General features: G+C 41.6%; 1 protein-coding gene across 1 annotated transcript in view; it reads right to left on the bottom strand.

The window, feature by feature from the left end:
• Positions 1–21715, bottom strand: part of fstl4 (follistatin-like 4) — a gene marked incomplete at both ends in the record, with an annotated part of 288121 nt that overhangs the window by 132498 nt on the left and 133908 nt on the right. The window lies entirely within an intron of this gene.

Raw genomic sequence — 21715 nt, forward strand, 5'->3', positions numbered from 1 at the left:
ATGAGTTTAATATAACTCATTGTTCAGCATCTCTTTGAGAAATGCTTAGAAACCTGTAGCCAGTTCTGCAGCATTCTGAGCTATGCAGTAATGTATCCCAATGTGTGATGAATTGAATTTGGTCGAAAGAGTTTAATGGTCACACATGTCAAGACAAAAGTGCACATAATTTCATATTTCATTTCATATTCCTAACATTCACCCTTCACATTGGCCTGTTATAGCACCACAAGCAGGTCCAATTTAGCAAAACACATTGTTGGAACAAAATGCCTCAAATCATGAATGCAGTGTCCGATTGCCGTGACAGGCCTAAGAAGAAATGGCACCCTTTTCACATTGGCCTATTATAGCGCCACCAGGTGGCCACAATAACCTACCTGACCTGGCGGAGACCGAGGAGCACTTTTTCTAGTTTTAAGTATGTATTTGTCGAAAACTGAAAAGCAATAAAAAGCTTTAATCACAAAAAAAAGCTGGAGGAAATACTATCCTTTTTAATTAAAGGTTTCATGACATCAACAATTATAACAATTTATATTTTCTTAATTGTTCAGGGTTTTTTTTTTGCTTTCTGACCTCAATTACACCCAAAAACGGAACTTTGAACATTCAGTGGATTTTCTGTGGTCTGGGGTTTTCTGAATAATTAGGCTCAGAAAAGTGCTGAAAAAGTTGCCCGTGGACTTTGATGTCACAGTCCATTAATCCCTCCCCCTCTCCTCTCCACCCCTCCCCTCCCCTATCCTTCTCCTTTGGGGGGGCGGAGCAGAGGCGCAGGCAAATCGTTTTTTTTTTTCATTGCAGCTGAAAAGGCTTCAGAACACAGAGAGAAAAAAAACATGCCATGGCTCACTGGAGTGGAATTTTCAGTTAAAACCTTTTAATACACATTTGAAGGACCATGATAAAGACAATGTTTTATAGACCAGCATGTCATGAAACCTTTAAGAGCATCGTATTGATTTGGCTCGATTTCACGCTGGTAAGCTCTGGATTCATAGCTCATCGCTGGAGCGATATATAGAAAGGAAGTTAAAGCTTCTAGCATGTCGCCTGTAATATGTGTGGTATTTGAGGTGCGGTACTTGTTTGGATTGGATTTTTTCCCGAGCAACACGCCCTACGGCACATGGAAAATAATTATATACCCAACTTCAGGTTCTGAGGTGGTATGATATACTGTACACGTCACCTGTTGAGTTTCAAACAGTTGGTTGCTATTGAGACTGTCACATATCCTTTGGCTTCTCTCACATGTCACGCAAGTCTTGCAGGACTTCTGTGATTTCCCACTATGTGCCACTAGGGGCAGCAGCAATCTACTGCCTTCTTGCTCCTCCATGCAAGGCTACTCACACACAGACAACAAGCATATTTTTGTTACTAGTTACTGTATCCCCTCCAACTGTACTTTACTTTACACTTTACACTTTTTTATTATGTTTTGACACTTACTTTAGAATCTCAACTCCTTCCACGTAAGCAGAGAGAATGTAAACATATGCTTGGTCAATACGATTGTGACAAGGCGAGACAGATGATGTATTGCTGTGATGACAGTGTGTGTGTGGAGGTCAGTCAGATGCAGACAGACACATCTCCTTGACAGGTGTCTCATCTCTCTTCGTTTATTCATAGCATGGACGTGACATCCTCAAAATCCCTGTCCACATGCCCCATGGGCATGTGTGGTTTAAAGCCTCAGAAAAATCATCTCTGTTCAATAAATGTACATTTAAATTATTAAAGTATAATTTCTATGCTCTATCTTTGAGCTCATTTGGTCACAAAATGTGCGACTGAAACAGTCGCGTCCCGTTCACTTCCATTCTATGTGAGCAAAGCAACGGAGTTTCCAGTTATGGCGCTTTGACGTGTCACACCCATGGAGAAGAACAGTATTGAACAATGTTGAACTCCATGTGACAGCGCGACAGTTTTTCGTACACTGTAGATACTCCCCTTCAGTCGCACATGAGTACCATGGATAAGGGTTATTTTAAGGATTAAAACAGCACACACGCACGCAGGCTCGCACGCACGCACACACACACACACGCTCACAGCAATTTTTTCCACTCTGTCTGTCTTTGTGTACACAAGTATCCTGAGGTGACATTGAGCAAGTCACTTACCGGTAAATCTGTCCCTGTGGAGCAGTTCAAATGCCAATAATGGCCAAAAACTGCCTCTCTCAAGTATGAATATGTAATACTTGAATGTGAAGCACGATGTGACTGAATACAATAGTGCTCCTCAGCAAAGAATAAATCCCCCCCAAATGTCAAGGAAACTAGACGAGACAAGCGGTGCTGTAAAAGGAGCGTTTTCATCCATGGTGCATCTAAACTGTCATTTGCCTCTGCTGTCAGTGAAATGGAAATTCTAAATGGATATCACCGATAGTTCAAGAGATTGTGAAGAAAAGTAAGAGAAGTATAAAGAGTGTACAATTATTGGGTTTCAACTCCTCGATATTGCAGCATCATGAGCAAATAGAAATATCACATAGTTCAAAAGTATTCACAGTGATACTTTGGGTGTTTTAATTTAATCCAAAAGAAAAGCCCATTTCATCACATAAAGCAAATGAAGCAACTGGACACTAGGAAACATAATTTCAATCTTTCTCAATCAAACATTAGACTAGTGACTGTAAGTACTGAATCCCTTTTTAAATGGCATTCCAGCATTAAGATGTAACACAACAAACATTCAGTGACTTCAAGTTAAACCAATGGGAAGACAAATATCCTTCAATAAATGGAAACCAAATGAAGCTGTTGAACCCCGTTTATGATGATTCTGAGATAGGAGATATCACACACACACACACACACACACACACACACACACACACACCACACCACACCACACCACACCACACCACACCACACCACACCACACCACACCACACCACACCACACCACACCACACCACACCACACCACACCACACACACACACACACACACACACACACACATTCTTTCACTGTCTATCTGTAACTCAGCACATGTCCAGGGCTCAGCGTGTCTGAGACTCAGCATATTTCTGAGACTCAGCACGTCTGTGACTCAGCACATTTCTGAAAATCAGAACATTTCTGAGACTCAGAGCGTCTGTGGCTCAGAGCGTCTGTGACTCAGAGCGTCTGTGACTCTCTCAGACACTTGATATAATAAGGATGAGATATGCTTTGACTTTGTCAGCATTTCTCCCCTGTGTACCCTTCCCTACCCATTTCTTTCTGACTCCCCCCCCTCCCTTAATCTCCCACCAACTGCTCATCCTTTGCTTTAAGGTCCCACCTTCCATTCGCCATCCTCCCACCTTTCTTTCCTCCTTGCCTATCTCCTCCCTTCCTTCCTTCCTTCCTTCCTTCCTATCTCCTCCCTCCCTCCCTCCCTCCCTCCCTCCCTCCCTCCCTTCCTTCTTGCCTATCTCCTTCCTTCCTTCCTTCCCTCCTAACACAGTTCTAGTCCTCTGAGATGTGTTTTAAATGCTGCCAGGCTTTCATTCACCAACGGCTGAAATCTCGGTTTCATTATTCTGCCGCTGCTCTGCCACAAGAAGTCTAGACTAGTGATTCCCAATCTTTGGGCATGAAAAAAATTATTGATCTAAGAAAAAAAATTATTGATCTAAGACGGAACACAATCGATTGTTTGATCATTAAAATAAACATGCTCTGAAAATGCACGCGGCCACCCATCAGCGAAAATGTGCACACACAGTCCCTGGATGCCAGAGCAGAACCTCTGCACCAAATTTTTTCACATGGGCCTTTTATAGCGCCACCAGGAGGCCGATTTGTGCAAAACACATTTTTGGACAGTACTCCTACAGATTTTGGCCCAAAATCCGGCAAATCGGTACACGGTATCTCTATAGTCATTTAAAGAAACGGCTCATTTCAGATTTTTCATATTCCATCCTGATTGGCAAAAAATGGCTTTCAAATTTTGCAGGAGTACTCCGTTTCGAACAAAATGCCTCAAATCATGAACACAGCATGCAATTTCCGTGAAATTTTGCTCACACATTCCCATTAGGCCGAGGAAGGAATGCCATTTGAAAATGTTCAAATCAGCCTCATGGTGGCGCTGTAACAGGCCAATTCGTGCTTTTACCTATAACTGCACCGATCAGTGTAAAACTTTGTATGCACACTGTCTAGAGGCCAAGGAAAAACCTTTGCCCTGCATTTTTCACATTTGCCTTTTATAGCGCCACCAGGAGGCAGACTTATGTAAAACACATTTTGTGATATTAAGCCTTCAGCTTTGATCCAAATTTCACGCAAATCGGTACACATGATCTCTATAGCCATGTGATCAAGACGGATCTGTTTGATTTTTCATATTCCTTCCTGATTGGCTAAGATTGACATGTAATGTTTACAGGAGTGGCCCGTTTTGAACAAAATGCCGCAAATCATGAACGCACCGTCCGATTGCAGTGAAACTTTGAACACACATTTGCACTACGATGAGGAACAAATGCCACCCTTTTAACATTGGCCTGTTATAGCGCCACCAGCAGGTCAAATTTAGCAAAACACATTTTTAGAACAAAATGCCTCACATCATGCATGCAGTGTCCGATTGCTGTGCAAGGCCTAGGAAGAAATGGCACCCTTTTCACATTGGCCTATTATAGCGCCACCAGGAGGCCACAATAACCTACCTGACCTGGCGGAGACCTGTGCTCCGAGGAGCACTTTTTCTAGTTGTCTACGCCAGGCCGAAAGGCATGGCGAGAGAGTATGTTTTGCCCCCTGTCCGTCCGTCCGTCCGTCCGTGTGTCATTCTGTCTGTGTACAGCTAATCTCCGGCACCGTTGGCTTGCTCGCAGTGAAACTGTGCACACACACTCCCTGGATGCCACAGAAGAACCTCTGCCCAAATGTTTTCACATGGGTCTTTTATAGCGCCACCAGGAGGCCGATTTGTGCAAAACATATTTTTTGACAGGACTTCTACAGATTTTGTCAAAAAATCCCGCAAATCTGTACACAGTATCTCTATAGTCATTAAACAAAACAGGTCTTTCAGATTTTTCATATTCCATCCTGATTGGCTAAAAATTGCTTCCAAAGTTTGCAGGAGTGCTCTGTTTTGAACAAAATGCCTCAAATCATGAACACAGCATGCAATTACCTTGAAATTTTGCACGTACATTTCCACTATGCCGAGGAAGAAATACCAATTGAAAATGTTCAAATCAGCCTCATGGTGGCGCTATAACAGGCCGATTCGTGTTTTTACCTATAACTGCACCGATCTGTGTAAAACTTTGTAAGAGCACTCCCTAGAGGTCAAGGAAAAACCCTTGCCCTGCATTTTTCACATCTGCCTTTTATAGCGCCACCAGGAGGCCGACTTATGTAAAACATTTTTCTTTATATTACTCCTTCCGATTTTATCCACATTTCACGCAAATCGGTACACATGATCTCTATAGTCATGTGATCAAGACGGATGTGTTTGATTTTTCATATTCCATCCTGATTGGCTAAGATTTACATCTAAAGTTTGCAGTAGTGGCTTGTTTTGATCAAAATGCCGCAAATCATGAACGCAGCATCCGATTGCGGTCAAACTTTGCACGCACATTCACACTATGTTGAGGAGAAAATGCCACCCTTTTAACACATCGGGTGCCAAACACGGTCTGAACCGTGTTTGCGCAGAGTAGCGGTCCGGTGCCGAACACGGTCCAGACCGTGAAATATGTCTTTTTGTTTTTTTCGTTTTTCTCCACACGGGCGGGGCTAGAGCAGCTCTGGGAGTACCCATTGTGATCTTGAGAAGGATAGGCCAGATAGATCACCGGAAACAAAAACATGGCTGCCATCCACTTCCTGTCTATTTCCTTCTTTAAAACACCTATATCTCCGAATCTGTTTCCGTTGGGGAAAACCGGTCATGCGCGATGCGCGATCCCCCCCCATTGTAACTCGCGAGTGAAATGTTATCGTTCCAGGCTGTAGCCAGGGTCATCGCGCAACATGAATGGATGTTTTTTTTTACATGGATTTGCTCCTCGTGGAGTCTAGAGCCTTAAACAGCAAAACGCAGTCAATGGGGAGAATGCTGGCACCCAACGTAAGTTGTTATGAAAAAATGATGGCACCCAATGTGTTAACATTGGCCTGTTATAGCGCCACCAGCAGGTCTAATTTAGCAAAACAATTGTTTTGAACAAAATGCCTCAAATCATGAATGCAGTGTCCGATTGCCGTGCAAGGCCTAAGAAGAAATGGCTACCTTTTCACATTGGCCTATTATAGCGCCACCAGGAGGCCACAATAACCTACCTACCTGACCTGGCAGAGACCTGTGCTCCGAGGAGCACTTTTTCTAGTTACAATATGATTTAGAATGATATCAAATTAATGATGAATGATAGAAGTCTTTGTGTAAATGACATTTCCATAGAATTCCCATATTTAAAGTACAGTAAGTATGAATTCACTGCAGGTTGAGGCGGTGAATGTGTTGTGTACAGAAGCTTTACTACAACTATACTTTACTATTATTTAATTCCTAATTAGGCTTAAACTGTTCTAATGTCCAGAAATGTACGTCACAATATTTCACCTTAATGGGGCTGGACAGACTTTTAAAACAATGTTTAAAGACCAAGCACTCTCCATTTAAACCAACAAATTGTAAGCCATTAAACACTGGTTCTCAACATGGGGTCCAGGGACCACCAGGAGTCCGAATGGACTCTTACGAGTTTGTAACTCAGAGAGTGTGCAAATGGCACCAAATGGACCTGGACTCCATGAGATTGATAGCGATATCGTCACTGCATTTGGGCCCGGTGAACAACCAGGATTATTATATTGCATGTACATGTTGTGTTGTGGGGAAAACTCCATAGAAACCTCATAAGATTATATGTGTGCTTGTCTACCAGGTGAACTCTACACCTTGCATATTTTTCTGTTTACATGCACATACAGTAAGGCCTTCATGCTAGTGAACGGCACCTTAAGAACACTGCACCAGCTGATACTTTTCTTCTTTTTTTCATCTGCCTCTCGGCCTGCATATGATGCTAATGTTCTAAACATAATGTACACCATACCGTACCGGCTACTAAATATCAGTGTCTGTATATATTGTAGGCTATGCATATATCTTTTTGATGATTTGACCTGTTTCTATCCTGTGCTTTTCTTTCCTCTTCTGCTCTTACTCTACCTCTATCCTTTATCCCTTCTCACATAAACAACAAAATGATGGAGTGCACAGGCAAAATAGGAATTTCGCCCACTTCTTTGCACCTGTCAACCTGTGATGTGACAACAAAGCTGATTCTGATGGTATTGGCCTACAACAGGCATGCATCTCCTACAAGTAGGCCAACCCGATCACATGTTCTATACCACTGTGAAAGGGATTTGAATTTTAAATGTGGCATTGTGATTGATGAGCGGGTATTCATATGAAGGCACCACTTCCCTCCTCAAATTACCATATAATTGCCACGGATATATGCAGATTGATCTGTCCGTGAATTGCATAGCCGACGTCTTCCAAGGAAACATTAATAGTAACTGTCATTAAACGGTGCTTTGAAGCTCATTTCCATACCATGCCTATACGCGCGGTTCTGGTCCGAGACCAGCAGCTATTACAGAGTCACTGGTACCTTTGTGGCCCCGGGGAGGCAGGCGTTTTGATAATGATTGCGCTAATGCTGAAAAGATGGCTGAAGAGATAACGAGAAAATGTCCTAAGTGAAATATTTCTGAATAATTTCTTTGACGTGCTAATGCTATCCTTCAACAGCAATCTGTGAGACGTGATTAGTATCCATTCAGGGAAACCATAAACAGATCAGATCAAAAAAGGAAAAGAAGTATTTTCTCCCCAATTTAGTCATTATGCCACTCGCCACACATTTCTGTGTTGTCACTGACAGGATGAAGGAATGAGATGCTGGAGCATCACAGACATTAAATGCCTTTTTATATAGGTGCTATAATAAGTGATGTAAAGTAACTATGTACTCAAGTACTGTACTTAAGTACAATTTTGAGGTACTTTTACTTTACTGGAGTATTTACAATTGTCAGTACTTTTACTTCTACTCCATTACATCTCAGAAGTACTTTTACTTTTGGTACTTTAAGTACATTTTGATACCAATACTTTTATACTTTTACTCAAGTACATTTTAAATTCTGGACTTTTACTTGTAACAGAGTACTTCTACATTGCAGTATTGATACTTTTACTTTAGCAAAACATTTGAGTACTTTTTCCACCACTGAATATCATGACAGAGGACTAGCGTTTCAACTGTAGTTCCCTTTTCGAGAAAGTGGTATAAACATTACCTGTTCCAGGTCGGTTTCCCATGACTTAAATTGATTGGCTCAGCAGCAGATTTGAACACACATGAAGGTGTCGTGTGTTTTCAGTTGAAACCTGCTGCTAAGCCAATCAAATGATAGCCGCTCGGCCAAACCGGATGCACCGTGGTGGATTTGAACCCCTAGAGTCTGCGGTGGTGGACAGGTACCCCCCCCCCCCAATAAAATAAAAATAAAGTCATGGGTTACATCTTTTCTCCCCCATAACTTTCATTACTTGCAGATTAGTATTGTAGCTGTCTTTGTTCTCTGTTTTCTTTGTAGATAGTTATGTTCACAGACACAGACCCATGCCAAGTATTCATACTGATTGGCTTTTCCCTACTTTTCTTTCTCAAATAATTTCTGGATAAGATAAGCTGATGAAGGTCTGTGTACCGAAACATTGTTCCCAATAAATACATTTTTAATTGAAGAAGTGAAAAAGTGAAGAAGACAGTGTGTGTGAGTCCTTTGATGTGAAATCATTTCCATTAGGAAACCTTGAAGTTGTCTGATGCCATTACACTCTGGAAGTAACACTGAAGCAACAATGCTTATAACTGAATAATAACTTTCTAAAGAAAGAAACAAAAATAAAACTACTGGATCCTCTTATTACAAAGACACACGTGCACAAACCTACAATACATTTTTCTCAAACACAAACCAAAGCTTGGACATCAAAGCCACACTGAGATGGAGAATCAGCTACGGTCTTATAACTCATTCATTGTTCATTGTTGATTAAGAGCATGAACGTGGGGGGGTGAAATGAATGTGAATAATAACTTATTATTCACCCCTATTTCCCGCTGGGGAATGCTATACTGCCTTATTATTAATAAGGCACAGGATAGCAGCACCCTCCAGCACTATATCTATCTGCATGGGAAAACAGATCAATCTGATCGTTCCCTGTGCTTCGGAATACTGAATGTTGATTGATGAAACCACATCGATGATACCAACACAAATATTGCGGGGCGGCAACAGTCTGAGACTCCATTATCTCACCTGGAGATAATGTTAATAGGCTTGTACACACAGCGATGTGCTCTGCTGGAACTTTTTCCAATTTTCGGAATATGAAACGTTTCTCGCAGTGGTGGAAAGTAACAAAGTACATTTATTGTACAATTTTGAGGTACTTCTACTTTAATTGAGTGGTTTTACTCCACTACAATTATTTGCAAAGTTTAGTTACTGTTTACTTTGTAGATTTAGATTAGAGAACATACATTTACCAATTAAATTCTGATTTATACTCAAGATATTCCAAAATAGCAGATCTACAAGCTCACAACACGTCTCATTGTGACGTGTTGCGTATTTTCAAAAGGTTTGGAGAATGTTTGGAGAAATGTCACTATTTTTACTTTGGAACGGAGTATATTTTTGATGGTTCATTACTTTTACTCAAGTAAAATCTCTAATACAGGCCTTTTACTTGTAACAGACAAACAGTCTTTTTATTTTGGGGAATTGCTAATTTATATTGGGGAATTGCTAATTTTACTGAAGTACAAAAAGAAAAGTACACACTGATATACAGCGGTGTGCTATGCTGGAACTGAAAGTAAGATTTTCAGAACATAAAGCGTTTCTCGTAGCATACAGAGGTACAATGCTGCATGTGAAGAAAAGGTACATATTTTTGGTTCCACTGCCCCACATTGCTTCTCCCTTGACACCCCCTGCTGTGATGAGGATAAAGCACGTCGGTCTCGTACAACATTGGTTCTCAAAGTGGGGTCCGGGGACCCCCAGGGGTCCTTGGGGGGGGTTCCAGGAGGTCCCCAGCAAAAGTAATTAATATAGCATCGCAATCATTTTAACCTTTTATACTTTGGCCATTAAAAAATAGCAGATCTGCAAGCTCATAGCGCGGCACCGAGTGCCGCGCTATGAGCTTGTAGATCTGCTATTTAAAAAAAATCTGAACATTAGTAAACATTGTCAGGAATTTTATTTTGGGGGGTCCACATGAAAAAGTGTGAGAACCACTGTCCTACACAGTACAATCATGAGTGTTAGTTTTACTCGGAGTGTAAATAAGGAACCAAAATTACCAAATGGACCGATAAGGGTCCATTTGGTTCCATTTTGTACTCTCTCAGAGTTGACTGTGTATGAGGAGGCTACAGTAAGCTTCACAGTGACAGAGGACAAGGTTAATGTTGCACGTTTTTATTTTAAATGTTTATTTAAAAAAAAATTAAAAATTAAAAAGGGAAGAAAAGAAACGTCAAATAATTGTAGCAGAGTAAAAATTACAATATTTGCCTTTGAGATGTAATGGAGTAGAAATATAAAGTATCTAAAAAATATCAATACTCAAGTTAACTAAAAGTACTTTTAAATTGTACTTATGTGCAGTACTTGAGTAAATGTACTTAGTTTCTTTCCACTGCTGGTCGGCTAGCGATCCACGGTACTACGGACGGGGTGTAAATATTAGACCTGAGGGTGGCAGAGGTGTTATTATCATCAACCATCCGCATCTTCACTGCTAAGTATGAACGATCATTCCAACGCAAACACAAATCACACCAGACCGTGAACAGAACACACACAGGCTCATGGAGGATAACAGCACGCATGCACGCACACACACGCGCACACACACACGCACCCACGCACGCACGCACGCACCCACCCACCCACCCACCCACCCACCCACCCCCACACACACACACACACACACACACACACACACACACACACACACACACACACACACACACACACACACACACACACACACACACACACACACACACACACACACACACACACACACACACACAGGAATATGCATCAGCGAAGACTCTCCAGAACAACACTTTCCAAATATTTTCCCAGTGCTCTATCAGCTTGCCAGCGGGCTCATGGTGATGAACGGTGTTTGCCTAGTTTGGAGGCTATCATTGGCTACCTGGGGATGTGTTCAGAGTGTCGCATGTGTCCTGGAGCCCCACCTGCTCTTTGGGAAGGAACATCCTCAGGCGGAAACCGATGCCTCCTCTGCCACCCGAGCGGAAATCTATTCATCAGACACCATAATGAGCTCACTGCGCTGTCACGCATATTTGTTCAGATACACGGACAAACACATGCACACGCACGCACACGCACACACACACACACACACACACACACACACACACACACACACACACACACACACACACACACACATGAACTCACATACGCACACATGCATGCATGCATACAAGCACATGAACCCATATGCGTTCATGTGAACAAGCAACATAATGCATAGAATCTATATGCCATAGACAGACCTGTACAGCAGACGTACACAGATCACACATCTGACTGGCGTGCATACTCTGGACGTGCACACATGTGGGCATGTGAACAGCACACGCACATTGTATCGTACGCGTGCTGTACCACTTTAAACTCCCTGCATGCACACAAACACAGATGCATATACCAAGCACGCACGCACCCTCTATACAAACTGCCACACTCCAGCAATGTAATCTGTCCTCTTTCTGCACTACTAACTAACACGGGAACCGAAACAAAGTGTAGACGCAGTAGAGAACTTCTGTGAATGCCTCAGGGATATTACTTTACTCTATCTATATCTCAGCTTAGTGACACAAGGTGTTTCTTAGTGACAAAAGAAAAGTATTTGACATTTGCACTTAGAACAGATACAGCTGTAGCTGTGTGTTTCCGCCCTGTGCAGACTGAACAAATTCAACCTTCAACTGCATAAATCGGAAAAAAGAAAATTGAGAAAGGAAATGAATGAAATAAAAAAATCTATTTTGGGAAGCTGAATTGAGCGGCCTCGCCTTGGCATTTCCTGACATTAAGATAGCGGCTCCGTCTGGGACGCGTAATCATTCACCGGAAATGACATGGCAATAGGAGAAAACAAAGATATTGCTATTGTTGATCACGGTGCGTGCAGAATGCTGACACGCGGAAAGTAAAAAAAATGTTAAAAAAGAGACAAAACAGAATGACAGAAAACAGATGACCGCCTGGCAGATAAGGAAGAGATAGAGTGATGGACAAAGGGAACGTGTGCCAGACATGGGAGAGAGGCAACGCTGGTGGCACAATGCCAGTGACAAACACCCACAGTCTCAAAAGGGACTGCAAAGAAAAGAAGGGCCTCGTGAGGAAGTCAAAGAAAAGATAGCAAACATCTAGGGACTCTGTATTATTCACTCTCAGCAGCGTGTTTCCACAAAGCTTTCCCTTGTGCTGGGAGACCTCTGGGTCACTATTCTCTCTCGGCCCCCTCATGTCAAGCTCTTTGTGGAGAGGGTCACATCACATCCCTTTTGTCAAAGACACTCCCCATTCTTCTCTTATTCAGGGAGGCGCAGGAGAGAGAATAGTATCGTATCGGTGATGGAAAGTGTTTATTGTCTGTCCAGATAGTATACCTACCGTTATCTGGTACTCTGGCGCAGTGGTGCTCAACATTTTGTGAGCTCTGGACCACTAGCGTATAGAAACAATCTTCAAGACCACCCCACCTTCCCACAACAAAATATATGTTTAATATATAAGAACATATACGTCATTTCTATTTTAAACTTTAACTCTTTGACCGCGTCAATTGCTAGTTTGTCCAGTTGGCCGTCGACGCGTTGGACGCGCGTTCATTGTTTAATCTCTGATCGCGCTATTCTGCTTATTTTTCATTCTAGGTTTCGAGTTCCACTTACTTCACCCACACCTGCATCCGGTTTTATGACGCAGATTCCGTTTCCGGTTTTCTTTTTTTTTCCCCCCCGGTCATTTTCGGCCAGAATAGGGAAACACACGGTTTTTCACACGGCATAAAAAACGGAGAGCTCCACTTCTATAATCTATAGTCTAGGGGACGAACAGTCATCGCCGTCGTGTATCACATCGTAATTTTGGCCGATCGGAGAATCTGAGAACACGTCACAGCCGGTTTGACGTATTTGACTGTTTGGGCCTGTTGGGGGGGGGGGGGCAGCGAGTCAGCTAGCTGATGAAGGTGTCTATTTGCTGCTCTCTGCTGGTGGAACCATCGTATGTGTTCAAAACCGCAGCTAGACAAACTATATGAAAATTCAATAACAAAATAACAAAAGAAAAAAACACGAAAATCGCTGGCACTGGGGGAGTACTTTATGAAAATACTCTGGCAGTCAAAGAGTTAATATTATAGATCAGCTATTTTCTGTGCACGACCGCGTACAACAAAGTAGGCCTACTGTATAAAGCCCTTAAAAGGCATTATTTACTTATTAAATATTATTATTAAATATTAAATTAATATTTTGATACATTTAACAAAGGTAAAATATGTATATTCTTAAACATTATAAAACATTTTCCCTTGGACCACCTATAATTATGCCGTGGACCACACACACACACACACACACACACACACACACACACACACACACACACACACACACACACACACACACACACACACACACACACACACACGCACACACACACACACACACACACACACACACACACACACACACACACACACACACACACACACACACACACACACACAGGAAGGTGACTGCCAAAAGTTTCCGTCCGTGTTTGGGTCTCATCTAACCCCCTGACAGCGGCTAACAGAAAGGTAATATCTCTTTCGCATGGGTCCTGCAGAGACGGAATGGATGAGGTAAAACTGATGCCACGGATAAAACAGTCTTGGCCGCGCAAGACTTGGCTCATATCAGGAAGTTTGGATGAAAACTACAAAGTGCATAAAAGTCGCAGAACTGTGATCAATTCTTGATATCTCTCTCCATCTCATCTCTCTTTTCATTCGGGGCGTCTCTCGAAATGCCTTACGCTGCAGAGCTTAAATGCAATCTATTTGATCTACAGTACGGCAATTGGCTCAACGGCTTTCGTGCGTCTTTCATGGTTGCCCTCACTCTCCCTCTGCTTGCCTCTGTTCTCCTCTGCGCTCTCCTCCATTCCTCCTGTGGCCCCTGATAAATCAGCATTTCAAATGCAATGTTTCATACAATAATTTGCTGTTTCAGAAGGGAAATTAACATTACTTACGTAAAGACAAGCTTGGCCTTTTGCGGTAATTGAGGCTTCGGGGAGGGTAATGGGGGGAGCGAGGATTGGAGGAGGAGGTCCCCGTAGTAGATGCTCAAGAAGAGCATTTATTCTTCTCATTACTTAGCAAAACATCTTCGTAAACCAGGCTTCTCTAATTACATAAGGATATTAAATAGTGTGCATTGCTGCGTTAGAGGAAACGCAGAAGTCTATATTTAATAAAAACATGAGCGTGGAAATGGATAATTGCAAGTGAGGACGGGGCAGGAGGGTTTGACAAAGACATGAGTCAGCAGTAGTGGACGTACATATACTCAAGTAATGTACTTATAAGATACTTTAGACTTCTACTCCACTACATCTCGGAGGCAAATATTGTTTGTACTTACACTCAAGTAATTTTTTTAATACAGGCCATTTACTTGTAACAGAGTATTATTTTTTATTATGGAATTGTTACTTTTACTAAAAGATAAGAAATCAGAGTATTTCTTCCACTGTGAATGAGTAGCAGAGACTTCCAGTAAATGATGGTTTTGTGATGGTGCATTTGTGCAAACTCAGGGCTGGAGATTACTTTCTCTACGCGGGAAACATCGATTTATTTCCTGTTAGGGCGCAGGTTTTATTGCGGACTATTATGCCACGTCGGTGGAACACAACTTCACGGCGTGTCGTTCAAACAAAAACACATTATGCCCCGTTGTAAACAATAGTCCGTTTATTTCTCCCGCTCTTTAAATAACCATAAAAGCAATAACGTCCTTCATTGACTGGCAGTATATCGAAGCCTTGAGGGAGCGTTAATGTCTTAGTTTTCCCCTCTAACTGCACGTTTACGGTACTCTTTAGCTTTCAGTCGCAACACCTGCCATTCGGGCTCTCCTAATACAATGGCTATTTCACAGGCACACGATATAATCTGCATGGTTAGCAAAAACTACTAGTGCCTCGTAGGCAAACAGCTTTCTCTTGGCATTAGAGATGGGACAAAAGTTCACAATATGCTCGTAAAACCATTAAAAAGACCCTAGACGCATAATGTAAGGAATCTTAATTTATATCATCTTATGTAGGAATACCCTGTACACGACATATGTAATAAAAATAACAGGATATGCCCACTATGAAATGCTCAATTAAAACTTTTTTTATTGACTCATTTTATTGGTACCTGTCATATCTCAATTGTCTCACATGCCAATGTCTCTATCTTTAAGGCCTTTGCAGACAGGGTGCGATTAGTCAATCAGTTTTCACCGCATGCGAAAAGACGCACGAATCGAACTGGGTTCGATTGGAAAAAAAACGCATCGCCTCGCCGCACGGTAAATTCGGAGCCGGTGTGCATGAGGTCATTGAGAACCATGTTCATTTAAAAAATGATATTGTCCGTTTTTTCCGTGCAAAAAATCCCCCAGGGGTCCAGGATCAAAGGTTTGACCACATTAGGCCTACTGTTGTGAACTTGTATATATGATTTTTTTCTTGAAATGTTTGGAATTATTTTAAATCTTCTATTATGGGCTTCTCCGGCACACAATATGTTCAGATAATATTTTCCATGGCCAAATACAATACAATTTGGGGATCCTTGACATGAAAATGTTGCTTTATACAACTGCTGCCTATTATCTGTGTTGTTATCCACATACTGTATGGTACTGTACATCAAGGAATGACTACCAACTGACTCTTTCAGCATGCTGCAAAGCACAACTCTGTAGTCTTAACTCCTCCATGCCTGCATACTCCACCTGACCAGCATTACCGCAGAAACAGGTCTCAATATTGTGTCATCAAGCCAAACTGCATGCATGAATCTATCGCCAAACTAGTTCATATTTGTCTCACTCACGGCCTGTCTCTGTGCTGAAGATTGGCAAATGTGTGTGTGTGTGTGTGTGTGTGTGTGTGTGTGTGTGTGTGTGTGTGTGTGTGTGTGTGTGTGTGTGTGTGTGTGTGTGTGTGTGTGTGTGTGTGCGTGTGTGCGTGCATGTGTTTTTATACGTTTGATACTGAATTGTTATCCTCACCCCAAAAAGTTTGTGACTTTCAGACGTTTTAACATAGTAGATGAGTGCATGTCAAGAAAGCAAACATTTTAATGCCACATTTCTGTGTCTGTGACCTTCAAAGGACCAGAAAATTGCTCTGTGCCAACCAACCCCCTGTTACCAACCCACCTCCCGTCTCTCTTACATTTTGATTTATACTGTGTGTGCAAAAACGACAGCCCAAAATAACACCCTCATCATTATCCCTGTCTCACAAGTGCCTTCTTGTATGTGTTCAGCTTCCACCATATGCCGTGAATGTGTGAATAGATCTTTCTGGAGAACTTTGAAGAGAATGTGAGGTATTGTTTTTCCGCTTTTGTGTGATGTGTATCTGTTCCCATGGCAACAGACTCCTAGTATTCAAAGTCCATGCCGACTGCTGATGATTAATAACTCCTCGAGCAGTGTGCTACACTGTCCTCAAATAACGTTTGTGTGGAATGCTGAGACTAATTGTCATAATGGCAACTGTAATTTCAGGCTAATTCAGCGGAGAAGCTGAATGCTACTGTGAAAATGTGTTTAATGCAAAGGGTGTCCTTGCCTGGCTTGTCTCTGTCAGGCTGTGAAGATAATGGTTATTTTCGGCTACAAAGGGCCAGAACCTTCCATAACCTGAAACTTTCCAGAACACGTGAAGTTCTGTGACATTTTTTGTTTGTTTACATTTCTATTATAAACACCCCTGTAAGGGGAGGTACAGTAAAGAAAATGTCACATTGCATTGTGAGTTTGTAGATCTGCTATATTCGCTATTTTAGACTAAGACTAAGTATAAGTTCTGGATTCTGGGTTCCCAGAAATCAGGGTTCGTACCACCTCCTGAGCAGCACCCAAATTAGGTTCTGAGACAATTCGCGGCACAGCGTGGTTGTCTTCTTCTAGTCGAAAAGAGCCAAAAAGACTTATATCTCCCTCATCTGTGGATGCAGTGGCTTTAAAGTTCAACTACATACTGTACATATCGGACATAATCAGGTGTTTTGGCAAAGCCACAACGTGGATTTCCACTATTGCACAGCCTTTCTTGGACTAGGACTCTTGGACTTGGACTCTTGGACTTTTGCCTCATCAAAGTCGGTATGGTGACTTTATACATTGTCAGTAGGGGTGTGCCGATATATCGCGGGACGTTTTCGTGACGATATGTATCGTTTTGGCGTTTAAAAAAAATAAAAAAAAGAGTTAGGAGGTTTTTGACCATTAACTATCTACACAAGTTGGAGTTAGGTGGTTTGAATGACAGTTTGAGGATCCAATGGAATTAGGAGGTTTAGTCAGAAGCACTTTTTAACACTTTTCATTGGTTCAATATTTGTAAAACTCACACACAGACGTAAAGGGTGTTCAATAGCACCGATTTATAAAAAGATAATCCAAAGCTGGTCCAAATCCAACAGCGACGATATCCAGAGTTAAATGGCAATGTACGGCAGAAATGTTGCCTGTTCACAGCAGTCATTTTGATGGACAGGCTAAACACAGGTGTATTTAATTTATGTGTTTCTGTGTGCCAGCATGAAGTTAACTGTATAGGAGCTGTCCATGCCGATGCCGGTACACAGTGACACATAAATGAAACATGCCCACAGTTAATCTTATTACTACAGAGCTGTGTTTACCTGTCAAAATGTCTGCTGTGCAAAATGGTCTATTACCACAACAAAGACAGAATAACTGCTACATATGAGCACAGTTTTGTATGTCCCTGTGGTAGCACATTGTAGGCTACATTAAATGTGGACAAGCAGCGATCTGTTTTATGCACCACAGAATCACACTGAGTAATAATGTCTTCTATGCTGACATTTCTTTTTTTTTTGTGCAATACAAATAAGCTTTCTTTACACTACCGGCTCAGTGAATCTGAGCACTTTCCTGAAATAATGTGAACAAATGTAGCAACTAAATGTTTACATTTATGTTTTTCATGCATCAGAGGATCAGAGCTACTGTACAAAATATGATATATCTAGTACAGATTGGCTCGATAGTTTTGGAAGCACACTTTATAGAAATATGTAGTTGTGAAAACTAATTCTGAGAAAAAGTTTCTCAGCTCAAAATACATCTTTGGGTTATCATGATTTGATTTAAAAAATGTTGACAATACTTTTCCCTACAAATGAATAATGGTGGATTTACTACAGCTATATTTAATTTGAATTATGAATACAAATTAAATAATTCACCTTTAAGCTTTTATTTTAGTTTAACTTTTGAGTTTAGTTCAACACAGTGCTCCTATAATTGTACAGGCATGGTGTGCCACCAGCCCAATGAGAACCCCCACTAGGCCAACAAAAACAACAAACCCCACCCCCCTTTTATGCCAAAACGTATGCCAAATCCAGAAAGCAATAATCATTTGCGCTTATTTGCAGAGTTTATCTTATGCAGCTTATCCTTGTGATCAGTTTGGGGTTTGTTTAGGGCTTTTTCAGTACACACCAGCAGGCCTGAAAAATAAAATAATAATTCTAGGGGAAACACTGCATCCCCAATACTTCTATCATGTTCCTTCATCAGTCAGAAACTTTAAAACAGTTACTTGGGGACCATGCATGTCGGGAACAATGTGCTGTCTCTGTCTGTCTGTCTGTCTGTCTGTCTGTCTGTCTGTCTGTCTGTGTCCCTTTTATTCCCATAATATATATGGTGATTTGATTTGATTTGATTTTGGTAAAAGATATGTGAGCAAAATCACAATACAACTTAAACCCAGGATAACACAACAAAGCGTAATGAAACAGATCTCTGTATTAGTATGTCTGCCTGGAGCCCTTTCATGCCCATAATGGGGATCGTGGATCTCCAAAGAATATTGATAAAACCCCAAATCCCCAAACAGGACACAGACATACAGACGAATAACAAATGCTTCTGTTTTACATCTTGGATCCTTTTAAACGCTTGAAGCCTAGCGTCCCTATTCTGGGGGGGGGGGGGGGGGGGCATCGCCGAAAACAGCCGACCTACAGGTTGTACAAGCTCACAACGTGTCACATGTAGATTGCCTATCTTCAGCAACAACATTTGGTGTAGATCACCTGGATACCACTGTATAGCCCTGGGGGACCCCGGTCAACTAAGTACACAGGGTTTAAGTTGTTAAATTAATGTTGTGGTTAATTTATTTTTATTTGGACTTAACATGACAGAAGAGACAAGGGACAATCTTGACAAGACAATCCTTAGAGCCCTGCTGCAAGCAGGAACAGCAAAGCCCATAAAATAGTCCACAAAATAACTATTGTGGCTTCATCTACAAACCTCCAGTATTTCAAAACTTTGGTTGAAAGATAATTCTACCATCTAGACATAACATTTTTAAGATTACTTTCATGCAAGCAGTCAGCATGTAGCCACATTAGTTTTAGAAGAAGAAAAAAAACACTGAGATTCAAAATAAATGAATAAATACAAATAAAAAGCACTGCTGTGTGTATGCACCCCCTCATCTCCATCCATTCCAAAAAATACCCCGTCAGTGCAGAGCAGTGGTTCACACCAGCAGGGGTGCCCTGCCAAGCGGCTGAGCCCTCCAGGAGGGCATCAAGCTGCAGAAGCAGGCAGGGCTTTAGACCTCTCCTGGCACCGGCCCTCACCCAGCAGATCAAAGACCCAAAGCTAAAGGGGGTCTTGTAAATGCAGGCCCTCGGCAGGGGTGGAGATCGGTCAGGAGACTGGCCATAAGGGGGGGTTTCAAGGGCTGGATCAGAGGATAGGTGCACTTTTAAATGAGGTGATGTCGGAGTCTTTTCTCACAGTACCTACTGAACAACGATTAACCTTTGCCTTTCTTTTCCTGGAGTAGCAGGGCAAAAGATCATTGGAAAAAATAAAAAATAAAAGAAATTAAAATGCACATTTATAGGCCAATATTGTACCAAGTCAATACACTACGTATAACAAGCAACTTCCTCCACTCCACTTCCATAATTCTTTATACCCGACTGACTGCTTTTTCAGCAGTTATGGTGAACTTAATTTCCATATAACTATTTTGAAAAAAGCAACTGATATTGTTGTCTAGATAATGGACTGGTGTAAGTGAATTGGCAGTATAGAAGTAACTTTGGACTTATTGTTAAATCACAAAATGTCAATTGGTAACAGTTTATGTTAATTGCCAGGTTATGCTATGAAATATCATTATGTTTTATAACATTTTGTACAATGGAGGCTTGATTGCGGTAGTGCTCTGGATGAAGGTGCTATAGAAATGCAGGCTATTTACCATGATTGGAGAGTCCATTTATGTGCATAAATGAATATATTCCATTGTACTGAAAACTACATGAGTCTACTTTAAGGAAAAACTACTTTACAGTGCTGACAGTTTGACACCTGCAGGAATGCATTAAATAGTTAGTATTTGCCAACAAATTACACTACATAGGACTCAACCACTTAAGCCACTATTTAAATGTACTTCGTTGTATGACAAACAACGGAAATGGCAGATCTAAAAGCTCACAAAGTGTTGCATCGCCACGCATTGTGAGCTTACACATCCGCTATTTCAGGAGAGAAATAGTTTTTTGTGATATTGTCATATCATTACGAATTGATATATTATCAAACATATCAGACAGTCTACATTTCCCCCCAAAAATGCATGTATTTAATAGAGTCTGACCAGAAGCAGGGATAAAACATATCCCCACCGATGATAAAAAAAAAACCCCGTTATGACCAGAGGTGGGGATATCAAAAGCAGAGGGCATGGATCCCCCCTCAAGAAAATCGATATGTTCTCCATGGAGTCACTGAGTTTCCTCTCTGTTGTGTAGGCAGAAGATAAATAGCCGACTGTCACGTGGACAGACCCTGCCCACATGCATAAATCAAGGTAAAGCGAGCCAGAGGTTCCTTTACGATGCATCGCAACCGCGCTGCCATGCGGTCAGTCTTAGCAGAGATTTGTGTGTAGCCGGGCTTATTTTGCATATACTGGCAATTGCACGGAGGAAGGTTGTTCAAAGGTTACATCTGTACCTTTATCCCCCTCGCAGAGTAATTGGTTCGGAAAATGAGTTTGTCCACAGACCAGGTTTAATTGGAATTAAACACCGATATATGGAATTGTACACAGCTCCTGCTGTTTGATTAACTAGCTCTATAAATGTCCGCTGAGGTAATCGCATTAGATAAAAGCGTGTGTGTATGTGTGTATGTGTGTTTGTGTGCGCGAGCGTGTGT

The sequence above is a fragment of the Gymnoscopelus braueri genome, assembly GCF_963280865.1.
Source record: "Gymnoscopelus braueri genome assembly, chromosome: 8".
Taxonomy (NCBI): domain Eukaryota; kingdom Metazoa; phylum Chordata; class Actinopteri; order Myctophiformes; family Myctophidae; genus Gymnoscopelus; species Gymnoscopelus braueri.